The sequence below is a fragment of the Grampus griseus genome (assembly GCF_964374135.1).
Source record: "Grampus griseus genome assembly, chromosome: 4".
Classification (NCBI taxonomy): domain Eukaryota; kingdom Metazoa; phylum Chordata; class Mammalia; order Artiodactyla; family Delphinidae; genus Grampus; species Grampus griseus.
This window is the reverse complement of record NC_138997.1, coordinates 83,557,035-83,571,016: the sequence shown is the minus strand read 5'-3', so window position 1 is coordinate 83,571,016 and position 13,982 is coordinate 83,557,035. Positions and strand designations below refer to the sequence as shown.

The 13,982-nt window shown below is 35.6% G+C and overlaps 1 pseudogene across 1 annotated transcript; it reads left to right on the top strand.

Moving 5' to 3' along the window:
- The first annotated feature begins 1,039 nt into the window (after nucleotides 1-1,039).
- Nucleotides 1,040-1,510, top strand: LOC309821904 (large ribosomal subunit protein eL21-like; annotated as a pseudogene). Its single transcript has one exon. The product of its transcript is annotated as a large ribosomal subunit protein eL21-like (transcript).
- Nucleotides 1,511-13,982: the final 12,472 nt, after the last annotated feature.

Here is a 13,982-nt window from a genome sequence, read left to right as displayed (position 1 = left end):
AAATACACTGACTTTAATGAAAACATGCCATTTCTTCATTGCTAAACATGTTTTCTTAAGTATTCCATACAGCCAGTTGTCTTCATTGACATCTTCATAATAATGATTTTTTTCATCTTTATTTGGTGTTGAGTGTGCCCTTATTTTATCAATATCTGTATAAGTGTGTCTGTCTTTTTAATATAAATGTTACAGACATATTTTCTGATTTGTCCTGCACATCATAATTCCAGCCTATATAATTTCATAAAATCTACAGCTGAAGCACATTGAATCCACATCATTTCTCATCCACCCATATTTTTCAAAATTCACAGCTCTTAAGAAATAAGAAGAACCATCTCAAAGGGTTGTGTAGTCCTTAACTGTATATACTAACATTTCCAAAGGGCATCCTTCTTCATGCTGTACATCTACTTCCTCTCTCAGTAAAAAGGAGATTCCAAGGCTGCAGGACAGGGTCCACACCAGGTAACTCATGTGCATACAGGTAGTCAGAACTCCCTTGAGAGTATGTTTCTTATTCCAACCTTAGCTCTTTCCTTTGGAGGACATGGAGAGTTTTCTCTAAAACTCGTGACTACCTACCAGAGTAAAATTATCATGAAACTTCGGCATTTACCAAACTTTATGCAAGTAATATGCATTAAAATGAATAAAAATAAAATAGAATTACAGTCCAAAGTTGTGAATGTAATGTCTTTCAAAGCAACAAAATTTAAGTTTGTACTTATAAAGACTTGAAACTAGTTATTACACATATAGTATGCTAGATATTAATGTATTTGTAGTTTAATGAAGATTTATCCTTCACAAACATCTTTGTTCAATTGTCAGCATTAGGTTTTATGGGAGAGAAAAGCATTTTTCAGTAAACTGTCTCCCTGTAGGGTTCTTTTACTAATATTAAACTATTTTGAACACTGGACTTTTTGTAATATAAAATTTGCTCAGGATATTATCACTATAGAAAATAGGAATGCTAGCTTTTTGGCTGGAACAGCCATATTCCAGTAATTCGCCAAAATGACCAACAAAAAAGGGAAAGAGGAGGGGCAGCCACTACATGTTCTCTAGGCCTTTTAGAAAACATGGAGTTGTTCCTTTGGCCACATACATGTGAATCTACAAGAAAGGTGATATTGTAGATACCAAAGGAATGGGCACTGTTCAAAAAGGAATGCCCCACAAATGTTACCATGACAAATCGGGGAGAGTCTACAATGTTACCCAGCATGCTGTTGGCATCATTGTAACCAAACAAGTTAAGGGCAAGATTCTTGCCAAGAATCTTGGCAAGGGAATTAATGTGCGTATCGAGCATATTAAGCACTCTAAGAGCCGAGATATCTTCTTGAAACGGGTGAAGGAAAATGATCAGAAAAAGAAGCAAGCCAAAGAGAAAAGCACTTGGGTTCAACTGAAGCGTCAGCCTGCTCCACCCAGAGAAGCACACTTCATGAGAACCAATGGAAAGGAGCTGGAACTGTTGGAACCCATTCCCTATTAATTCATGGCATGATGCGTGTAAAGAAAATAAAAGACCTGGACTGTATAAATGTTTCTCTTAATTGAGAAGAGTGTGTGACCCCCTCCCCAAAACAAATATTTAAAACACATTTTAATTGTGTCTGAATTCAGTGGGTGACATCGTTTTACTTTTCAAATTCAGTGGTTTTTCTTCCTGAAAGATGTGAGGTAGTTTGTTGTGCAATATACTCCATTGGTTAATAAACTGCTAGATATTATTTATAAAAAAAAAAAAAAACATAGGAATACTAGAGAATGCTGTTCTCATTTATATATCTCTTGCTTCAACAAGTGTGTTGTAAAATTTATGTTTATCACAATTAAAGAGGAAACAGAAATATATATAAAATTCTCAAACAAATCATATTCGGATAAGTTACCTACTCAAAGCCAATTAGTAAACACCTAACCTTCTGTGTGCAAAGAATTTTGGTTTAAGATCTCTGGTTTAAGATCTTTGGTTTAAGATCTCTGGTTAAGATCTTTGGTTTAAGTTTAAGATCTCTCCACTACAGTCAGGAGTGAGACAAGCATGCCCACTTTTTTCACTGGCATTTAGCATTGTGTTGGAGTTATTAATCAAATGGAATTAGACAAGGAAATCAAGGCATGAGAATTAAGTAAAATTGGGAGCGAGTCAAGATGGTGGTGTGGGAAGATGTGGAATTAGCATCTCCCCACAACTAAGGCCGCTGGTGGGGGACTCTGATGCCCAAGAAGACAAGAGGAACCCCAGAGTGAACTAGTAGGATGTAGGGGGGACTGAGGGGGGAGGAGAAGTGGAGGCCAGACAGGACTGGTGACCCTGAAGCCAGGGAGATCAGGAGAGGCAGGTAGAAGGGGCCATCCAGGAGGAGCAGGAGAAAAGCAGAGGGCAATTGCCCTGCCCACTCGAGCCCAGAAAGCCTGCTGAGTCCCAGGTGAGGTCCCCTGTCCTCTGAGACCAGGGGTTGGGGACACCCCTGGGCCCTTTCTGTTCCTTCAGCCTAGTCTTCATCCACCAAAGCCCCCAGAGCCTTTTCCAGCCCTTTGGGTCCTGAGCATTGGCCCCACCCACTGCCCAAACCTCACCCTTGCTTAGGCCTGCCCTCCACAGCCAAGGCCTTTCCCCTACCCTCCTTTTTTTTTTTTCTTTTCCCTCCTCCTCTTTTTTACTATTGTGGTACTGATGTACCTTCTGGTTGGTGATTCATCTATATTTTTATTTTTATATTCTTTCTAACATATCTGTTAGTTTCCTAGTCTAATTTTATTTTTTAATTTTTTTTTTTTTGCCACCCCATGCAGCTTGTGGGATCTCGGTTCGCAAGCCCAGGGTTGGGTGGAAGCTCCTGTGGTGGGAGCACTAAGTCTGAACCACTGGACTAACAGAGAACCTCAGACCCCAGGGAATATTCATTGGATTGAGGTCTCACAGAGGTCATCATCTCAGTACCAAGACCCAGCTCCACCCAATAGCCTATAAACTCCAGTCTTGGAAGCCTCAGGGCAAACAACCAGTAAGGTAGGAATACAATCCCACTCATAAAAAAAAAAAAAAAAAAAAGACAACAAAAAAATATGTTATAGATGAAGGAGCAAGGTAAAAACCTACAAGACCAAATAAATGAAGAGGAAATAGGCAATCTACCTGAAAAAGAATTCAGAGTAATGATAGTAAAGATGATCCAGAATCTCAGAAATAAAATGGAAGCATGGATTGAGAAAATACAAGAAATGTTTAACGAAGATCTAGAAGAACTAAAGAACAGAGATGAACAATGCAATAAGTGAAATGAAAAATACACTAGAAGGAATGAATAGCAGAATAACTGAGGCAGAAGAATGAATAAGTGAGCTAGAAGACAAAATGGTGGAAATAACTGCCGAGGAGCAGAATAAAGAAAAAAGAATGAAGAGAATTGAAGATAATCTCAGAGATCTCTGGGACAACACTAAATGAACCAATGTTCAAATTATAGAGACCCCAGAAGAAGAAGAGAAAAAGAAAGGGTCTGAGAAAATATTTGAAGAGATTACAGTGGAAAACTTCCCTAACATGGGAAAGGAAATAGTCACCCAAGTCCAGGAAGCACAGAGAGGCCCATACAGGGTAAATCCTAGGAGAAACACACCAAAGCACATATTAATCAAACTAACAAAAACTAAATTCAAAGAAAAAATATTAAAAGCAGCAAGGGAAAAACAAAAAATAACATACAAAGGAATCCCCATAAGGTTATCCGCTGATTTTTCAGCACAAACTCTGCAGGGCAGAAGGGAGTGGCAGGGTATGTTTAAAGTGATGAAAGAGAAAAACATACAACCAAGATTACTATACCCAGCAAGGATCTCATTCAGATTTGATGGAGAAATCAAAAGCTTTTCAGATAACCAAAAGCTAAGAAAATTCAGCACCACCAAACCAGCTTAACAACAAATGTTAAAGGAACTTCTCTAAGCAGGAAACACAACAGAAGAGAAAGACCCGTAAAACAAACCCAAAACAATTAAGAAAAAGATAATAGGAACATACATATTGATAATAACTTTGAATGTAAGCGGATTAAATGCCCCAACCAAACAACATAGACTGGCTGAATGGATACAAAAACAAGAGCCATATATATGCTGTCTACAAGAAACCCACTTCAGACCTACAGACACATACAGACTGAAGGTGAAGGGATTGAAAAAGATATTCCATGCAAGTGGAAATCAAAAGAAAGCTGGAGTTGCAATACTTGTATCAGATAAAATAGACTTTAAAATAAAGATTGTTACCAGAGATAAGGAAGGACACTACATAGTGATCAAAGGATCAACCCAAGAAGAAGATATAACAAATATAAATGTTTATGCACCCAACATAGGAGCACCTCAATATATAAGGTAAATGCTAACAATGATGAAAGGAGAAAACGACAGTAACAGAATAATAGTAGGGGAATTTAACACCCCACTTACAACAATGAACAGATCATCCAAACAGAAAATAAATAAGGAAACACAAGCTTTAAATGACACAATAGTCCAGATAGATCTAATTGATATTTATAGAACATTCCACCCAAAAGTGGCAGAAAACACTTTCCACTCAAGTGCACATGGAACATTCTCCAGGATAGATCACACCTTGGGTCACATATCAAGCCTCAGAAAATTTAAGAAATAAAATTGTATCAAGCATCTTTTCTGACCACAATGTTATTAGATTGGAAATCAATTTATAGGAAAAAAACTGTAAAAACACAAATACACGGAGGCTAAAGTGTACTACTAATTAACCAAGAGATCACAGAAGAAATCAAAGAAGAAATAAAAAAGTACATAGAAACAAATGACAACGAAAACATGACAACCCAAAACCTATGGGATGCAGCAAAAGCAGTTCTAACAGGGAAGTTTATGGCAATTCAATCTCACCTCAAGAAACAAGAAAAATCTCAAATAAACAAACTAATGCTACACTTAAAACAACTAGAGAAAGAAGAACAAAGAAAACCCAAAGTCAGTAGAAGGAATAAATCATAAAGATCAGAGCAGATATAAATGAAATAGAAACAAAGAAAACAATAGCAAAGATCAACAAAACTAAAAGTTGGTTCTTTGAGAAGATCAACAAAATTGATAAACCGTAGCCAGACTCATCAAGAAAAAAAGGGAGAGGATGTAAATCAATAAAATTAGTAATGAAAAAGGAGAAATCACAACTGACGCTGCAGAAGAACAAAACATTATAAGAGAATACTACAAACAACTATATGCCAATAAAATGGACAACCATGGAGAAACAGACAAATTCTTGGAAAGGTACAATTTTCCAAGACTGAACCAGGAAAAATGAGAAAATATAAACAGACCTATTACAAGTAATGAAATTGAAACTGTAATTAAAAATCTTCCAACTAACAAAAGTCCAGGACCAGACAGCTTCACAGGCGAAATCTATCAAACATTTAGAGAAGAGCTAACACCAATCCTTCTCAAACTCTTCCAAAAAATTGCAGAGGGAGAAACACTCCCAAATTCATTCTATGAAGCCACCATCACCCTGATACCAAAACCAGAAAAAGATATCACAAAAAAAGAAAATTATAGAACAATATTACTGATGAACATAGATGCAAAAATCCTCAACAAAATACTATCAAACAGAATCCAACAGCACATTAAAAGGATCATACACCATGATCAAGTGGGATTTAGTCCAGGGATGAAAGGATTCTTCAATATATGCAAATCAATCAATGTGATACACCACATTAACAAATCAAGGAATAAAAATCGTATGATCATCTCAATAGATGCAGAAAAAGCTTTTGACAAATTCAACACCCATTTATGATAAAAAAAAACTCTCCAGAAAATGGGCATAGAGGGAACCTACCTCAACATAATAAAGGCCATATATGACAAACCCACAGCAAACATCATACTCAATGGGGAAAAACTGAAAGCATTTCCTCTAAGATCAGGAACAAGACAAGGATGTCCACTCTTGCCACTCTTATTGAACAAAGTTTTGGAAGTCCTAGCCACAGCAATCAGAGAAGAAAAAGAAATACAAATTGGAAAAGAAGAAGTAAAACTGCCACTGTTTGCTGATGACATGAAACTATACATAGAAAATCCTAAAGAATGCCAACAGAAAACTACTAGAACTAATAAATGGATTTGGTAAGGTTGCCGGATACCAAAGTAATGCCCACAAATCTCTGGCATTCCTATACACCAACAATGAAAAATCAGAAAGAGAAATCAAGGAAACACTCCCATTTACCATTGCAACAAAAAGAATAAAATACCTAGGTATAAACCTGCCTAAGGAAGCAAAAGACTTGTACTCAGAAAATTATAAAATACTGATGAAAGAAATCAAAGATGACATAAACAGATGGAGAAATATACCATGTTCTTGGATTGGAAGAATCAATATTGTGAAAATGACTATACCACTCAAAGCAATCTAGAGATTCAATGCAATCCTTATCAAACTACCAATATCATTCTTCACACAATTAGAACAAAAAATCTTACAAGTTGTATGGAAACACAAAAGACTTTGAATAGCCAAAGCAATCTTGAGAAAGAAAAACAGAGTTGGAAGAATCAGGCTCCCTGACTTCATACTATATCACAAAGCTACAATAATCAAAACAGTATGGTACTGGCACACAAAAAATATATAGACCAATGGAACAGTATAGAATGCCCAGAGATAAACCCACATACATATTTGCACTGAATTTACGACAGAGACAAGAACATACAATGGAGAAAAGACAGTCTCTTCAATAAGTGGTGCTGGGAAAACTGAACAGCTACACATAAAAGAATGAAATTAGAACACTACCTAACACCATACACAAAAATAAACTCCAAATGGATTAAAGACTTCAATGTAAGACCAGACACTATAAAACTTTAGAGGAAAACATAGGAAAACCACTCTTTGACATAAACCACAGCAAGATCTTTTTTGACCCACCTCCTAAAGTAACAGAAATAGAAACAAAAATAAGCAAATCGGATTTAATTAAACTTAAAACCTTTTGCAGAGTAAAGGAAACAATAAACAAGACAAAAAGACAACCTTCAGAATGGGAGAAAATATTTGCAAATGAAACAACAGACAAAGGATTAATCTCCAAAATATACAAATAGCTCATGGAGCTCAATATGAAAAAAACAAAACAACCCAGTTAAAAAATGGCTAGAAGATCTAAATAAACATTTCACCAAGGGAGACATACAGATGTCCAGGAGGCACATGAAAAGATGCTCAACATCACTAATACTTAGAGAAATGTAAATCAAAACTACAATAAGGTATCATCTCACGCCAGTCAGAATGGCCATTATCAAAAACTCTAGAAACAATAAATGCTGGAATGAGTGTGGTGAAAAGGAAACCCTCCTGCACTGTTGGTAGGAATGTAAATTGATACGACCACTATGGAGAACAGTATGGAGCTTCCTTAAAAAACTAAAAATAGAACTAATATATGACCCAATAATCCCTCTACGGGGCCTATCCCCTGAGGAAACCATAATTCAAAAAGAGACATGTGCCACAATGTTCATTGCAGCACTATTTACAATAGCCAGGACGTGGAACCAACCTAAATGTCCATCGACAGATGAATGGATAAAGAAGATGTGGCACATATATATAATGGAATATTACTCAGCCATAAAAACTAATGAAATTGAGTTATTTGTAGTGAGGTGGATGGACCTAGATTCTGTCATACAGAATGAAGTAAGTCAGAAAGAGAAAAATACTGTATGCTAACGCATATATGTAGAATCTAAAAAAAAAAAAAAGTACTGATGAACCTAGTTGCAAGTTGCAGGGCATGAATAAAGAGGTAGACATAGAGAATGGACTTGATGACATGCTGTGGGAGGGCTAAGCTGGGGTGAAGTGAGAGTAGAATCGACATATATACACTACCAAATGTAAAATAGTTGTCTGGTGGGAAGCAGCAGCATAGCACAGGGAGATCGGCTTGGTGCTTTGTGATGTCCTAGAGGGGTGGGAAAGGGAGGATGGGAGGGAGGTGCAAGAGGGAGGTGATATGGAGATATATATATACACGTAGCTGATTCACTTTGTTATGCAACAGAAATAAACACAGTATTGTGAAGCAATTATACTCCAATAAAAATCTATTAAAAAATAAAGAATTAAGTAAAATTATCTCTATTAGCTGATGATTTGACCTTAATTCTTACAAAAATCAATGCTAACAAAAAAAGTGAAGTAGCAGATATAAAATTAATACTCAAAAATCAATAGCCTTTATTTTTTGAAGTAATACTTTGAAATATATGAGAAAATTATATATACAATATCATAACAAAGATAAAATATCTACATATAAAATTTAATAAGAACTACTTAATACACATGTCAGGCAATTTTTAAAAACTCCTGAAAGACACTAACATGGACTTGAACAAATGAAAACTATCTCTTTTTCTTGCACATAATAACACAGGTTTATAACGATGTTATAAACCTAGATAATACATAGATTTAGTGTGAACCTAAAACAAATACTAAATACCAACAAGTATTTGTCGGTATTTTTGAGCTAGAAACATTTATTGTAAAGTTAATATGGAAAAAAATAAATATGCAAAGTGTATAGGAAAACACTGGGGAAAAAAGTCAATGAGGAGAACTGTCAGATACAAAACATACTACAGAGTCTCTTTTTCATAAGTGTGATACTAGTCCACGACCAGTGTTACAGAATAGAAAGACCAGACAAATACTCCAAAATTCATTAGAACTTAGAATTTTATAAAGGGAGATTCTAGATCATTTAAGAAATAATTACTTTTAACTGAATACTGTGGGACCATTTCTGGAGTGGGCTCAAGAAAGAAGTATAAGAAATTGTTCCAGCTAGGACAGAAATCTCTTCCCAGTAATTTTTTACTAAAAAGGGTGGTAGAGTGTGAGAAATTAGTCGAATGTTGATTTGGTTTCAAGATTTTTTAGCATGCTTCAATGCTGATTGGAATAATAGAGAGGAAGAAAACTACAAGTAAGGAAAGAGAAGGGAGAATTACAAGAATGGGATGTTTGAGTAGGTGAGAAGCATGTAAGTCTAGATTTTGAAAGTTATATTATAGGAGGGAAGGTAGCATATAAGGATTTAGATGAAGGTAGGTTAGTATCTTTTGGCGGTGGAATTTTTTTTTTAAGAAACTATTGCAGATCTTATCAGGAAATATTCCAACATGAGGGAGTGTTAGCAGACATCAAAAATAAAAGGAGAATTATCCTAGCCCAAGATTTAATATAATTATCTTAAGACAATAACTGGTAAACACCACCAATTCTCATGACAAAAAGTTATAGGAAAAAATAGACATGAAAGAAGAACCCACACCTGTTGAAACTGTGAATTATTCCACTTGTGCAGTCATAGATAGGAAAAAAAAATGAGAATGAGAGCAGTTATGTTAAAACATTAAATAAGGTAAAGCAGATTTCTTATCAGAAGGAAAATCAATCTGCTGAGTAAAAAAAAGTATCGAGTATCAACCACTGACACCACTGACAACCACTGACACCACTTCAGCATTTCACTAGTGGTCCTAATTGGTACAAAAAAAACAAGGGAAAGAAATCAGGGATGATAAAAAGAAGAATCACAGATGTCCTTTCTCATCGTTTATGTGATTATTTATACACACACCCAAAAAAAACCCCATGAAATTCTATAAACTATTAGAGCAAATAAACAAATTGAATAGGATTGTTATTGCAATATCAGAATCAGAAATTCAATAGTATTTCTATACAACTGCAAGAACCAAGAAATGTTTTTTTAAATAAAATATCCCACTACTATAATAGCAAAATTTATTTTCCCTTATGTAGGAAAATATGTCTAAATAAATATGTCTGAGAACTTTATGAAGAAAATTACATAAATGTTTTACAAAGTATGGCTGACAGTATTCCTTGTTTAACTAAAAAGTGATTCTGTACTGATTCCTATTTAACAAAACAATAATCTTTTTCATACTTTTCTTGTTCTGAAGGAAAGTGGACTATTACCTGGTCTAGAGTGATTATTTTGATCAATAGATGTAAAGGGAAATCTGCTGGGGAGTTTCTTTGAAAAACATTGCTATTATAATTAGGAAGGCCATGATGCATAAGGAAAAGTGCTCTATCCCATGCCACTCCTGGCATCTTGCCTTCCAGTGCATGCAGATGTGCTATGTGAAACTGTTAGACTAAACTTTTGACTATGAAGAGAAAGTTAAGAGAATCACAGAGATGCTAAACTAGCGACATGCCATTGAGTTACAAAACAAGTGTCAGCAATGGCCTGCCTCCAGATTTCTTGTTATGTAAGAGAAATTATTTACTCTTGTGTAAGTCATGACTACTTGGATACTCTATTGATTGTATTCTATTGATTGATATCTGAAATCATTCTTCTGATTTGAAGGGTACTAAAGGATGCTTAAATAAATGATGAATACCATGTTCATAGAAAGATTCCAATCAGGTTAGCAAAATTAAATGTCTGATAACGTCAAGGGTATTGAGTAATCTGTATCTGTATAACAAACCATCCCCAAACTCAGTGGCTTAAAACAACAATCATTAGTTACCCATAATACTGGATGAGCAATTTGGGCTAGGATCAGCTGGGCAGTCCTTCTACTGGTCTTCCTTCCGTCTGATGGCTTCAAGGGGCTGGATTCAAGGTGGCCTCACTCAGATGGCTGTTGGCTATGGTATCTCTTTTCTTCTTCACATGTTCTATCTTTCTCCAATAAGGTAGACGAGGATTCTTCACATAATATTATATATTCTCCAAAGAAGGGAAGGCAGAATCTGCAAGGTCTCTTGAGGTCTAGGCTTTGGATTTCACCTAACGTAATTTCCACCGTATTTTCTTGGTCATAACCTATTACAGGGCAAGCCAAAATTCAGTGGGTAGGAAACACTCTACTTCTTGAAGGGAGAAGCTATAAATTGTTGTGGTCATGTTTTCAATCTCTATCCAAATCATGGCAAGAATATGTGTAAATATGTAGAGTACTGGTGGTGGTGTAAAAAGTTTGATAGATTGCAAGAAGAGTTTGTCAATATTGATCAGAATTAAATCTGCATATATCTTCCAAACTAGCAATTTCACTTCTATAGATATACTCTAAAGAAAATCTTGCATATGTGTATAGGAAAGCAAGTATAAGGATGCAAATGACAGAATTGTCTGTAAATTGAAAAATTGGAAACCAATTTAATGTCCATCAACTGAACACAAAAATTGGAGTACATTCATAAATGGGGAACTGTAGTTACTTAAAGTGAATGAACTAGAGTTACATGTATTAATAAGTATTAACTTTGAAATTATAATGTCAAATTAAAAAGCAAGTTACAAAAGGATACTATAGTATGGTAGGACTTACATAAATTTAAGAAGTAATATGATAGTATATATTGTTACGGAGGTATATGTAAGTACGAGTATGAGAAAAATTATTAGGAAAGATGCAGATCAACCTCAGGGTAGTGCTTATCTCTGGGACTGGGAGGGTAAGAATGGTTTCAATTGTATCTGTAATATGTTGTTTTTTAACATCTGTCTAAAGCTATTTGGACAAATATTAATAGTCATAAAATCTGTTTTGTGTGTACATTGGTGACTGTTCTATTATCTTTTACAGTTCTTGCCTGCTTGAAATCTTTCAGAGCTAAGAGAATTTTAAATAAAATAGAATCCATGTTGTGTTTTCATAGAATATTTTTAGAAATTTATAAACCTAATTAGTACCAGTGGGTATCTTTGAGAAAGGGAATCAGAGAGCTAAGGGGTACACAGGGTAAAGAAGACCTGGAGCTTTATACCTTTGATACTCTATAAATTTTTATAACATGATCATGTGCTACCTTTAAAAATATATTATTTCTCCATAATGATCATGTGATGCTTGAAAATGTGAGATAAATCATACAACCTCTTGGCCATTCTTCAGTTTGAGTAAGTTGGATAATCCTCATTACATATTCTTTAAGAGACCTCTGTCTATCACCCTCATTCGATGAAAAAGTTTCAGCTGGTTCCCCATTCCATTTAAGGAACACTTTTTGACCTTCCCTGAAGCTGCTGGAAATTTTCTATTCTCATAAGAGTCTGACAAGGCCACATTTATTCTGCCCTTTCGCTCTCATTGTCATTTAAAGGTCAGGTTGTGTCAAATCTATGCTCATTTGTTCTACCATATGTTATTTGAAATCACACAAGCCTGAAAAGCCTGAAGCCCAGAACATAAAGTAACAGTTAAAAACTTGAATAAAAAAATTATAATTTTTATGAAACTCATTTTTGAATATATATTCAATTCAGCATCAAATTAAAAATGAAAAATTGATATGCTTCTTATCAAATCATTAATTTTGGTGCATTTCAAATGAGATAGACTCATTCATTTGTGCATTTAGCAAATACTGTAGAGAGTCTCCTGTATGCCAAGCATTGTTCTAGGTGCTAGGGATAGATATAGTAGTGGATGAAACTAATTTCTTTCCCACATGCATCTTACACTGTTGGGGAGAGACAGACAACAGCCAAACCACTATACATGTCAGACTGTGATAGAAATATGGAGTAAAACAAACCAGGATGAGGAGGATAAGAGGAGCAGGGAGGTGGGAGGCGCTACTCTTTAATAGAAATTGGTTGTCACAGAATGTCTACTTTATATACCAATATTTAAACAGAGACCTAGGAAAGTGATAAGAGCTTTCTATGGAGTGTTCCAAGGCAGAAGGAACAGCATGTGCAAAGGGCTTGGGAAGAAATATGCTTGGTGTACCCAAGGAATCACATGACTGCTATGTAGAGAGTGAAGGAAAAACGTAGGGGAAAGGTCAAAAAGTAGTGAGAGTTCACACTGTGAACTTGTAAGACATTTTAAAAAGGCCATTGTCAGTACTTTAGCTATTATGTTGAATGAGGATTTCTGGGCAGAGGAATAGAGTGTAGAGAAGAAAGGGTGGAAGCAGGAACACCAGTGAAGAGGCAACTGATGATTGATTGATGATGTGAGGAAAGAGAGAATTCAGATGTTTGAGAAACTGGATGAATGCTAGTGTCATCCAGTTAGATAAGGAAAACAGGAATAGTTTGCGAAGGAAGATGATGTGTTCCCTTGGACACTGAGTTACAGATGCCTGTGAACCATGATGTGGTGCTACTCAGAAAGGAGCTCGATGTTCACTTTTTTTAATGTTTTTTATCACTTTTTTCAGCAACATTCAGCACCTAGGTGCACATGAGGAGCAGCCAATCAGATAAATGCAACCATGTTTTGTGTTTTCAAGTGAAACAGTTTAATAGGGCAAGAGTGTTGAAGGCACTGAAAAACAAAGGGTCCAAATGAAAAAACAGGATATATGATCTATTGAAAAGGAAACCAAGACTGGCGATTGCAAGTAGATAAGGAGAAACAAGAGACCTTTGTGTAAACACATCAATGAGCCTGATGAGTTGATGTTGGAAATAGTTCAGAGGGAGAGTATGAAGGGGACTAAACTATTATCTGAAACTAGGTTTATAATTCCACCTAAATGCATGTTTAAGGATTATAGTCCTACATGTAGGTGGCCATCGTAAGGTGGAAGATAAAATCATTTGACATGAGATTAAAAATAAGAGACTAGGATGTTGGGTAAATCTTATCCAGGATGACGTTGGAACTTGCCAGGAAAAGGAGGACTGTAAGCCAGATATGTATACTCTTTTTCTTTAAAACGAATGTATTTTTAAAAAATAAATAAATAAATTTATTTATTTATTTTTGACTGCATTAGGTCTTTGTTGCTGCACGTGGGCTTTCTCTAGTTGCGGTGAGCCAGGATTACTCTTCGTTGCGGTGTGCAGGCTTCTCGTTGCAGTGGCTTCTCTTGTCACCGAGCACGGGCT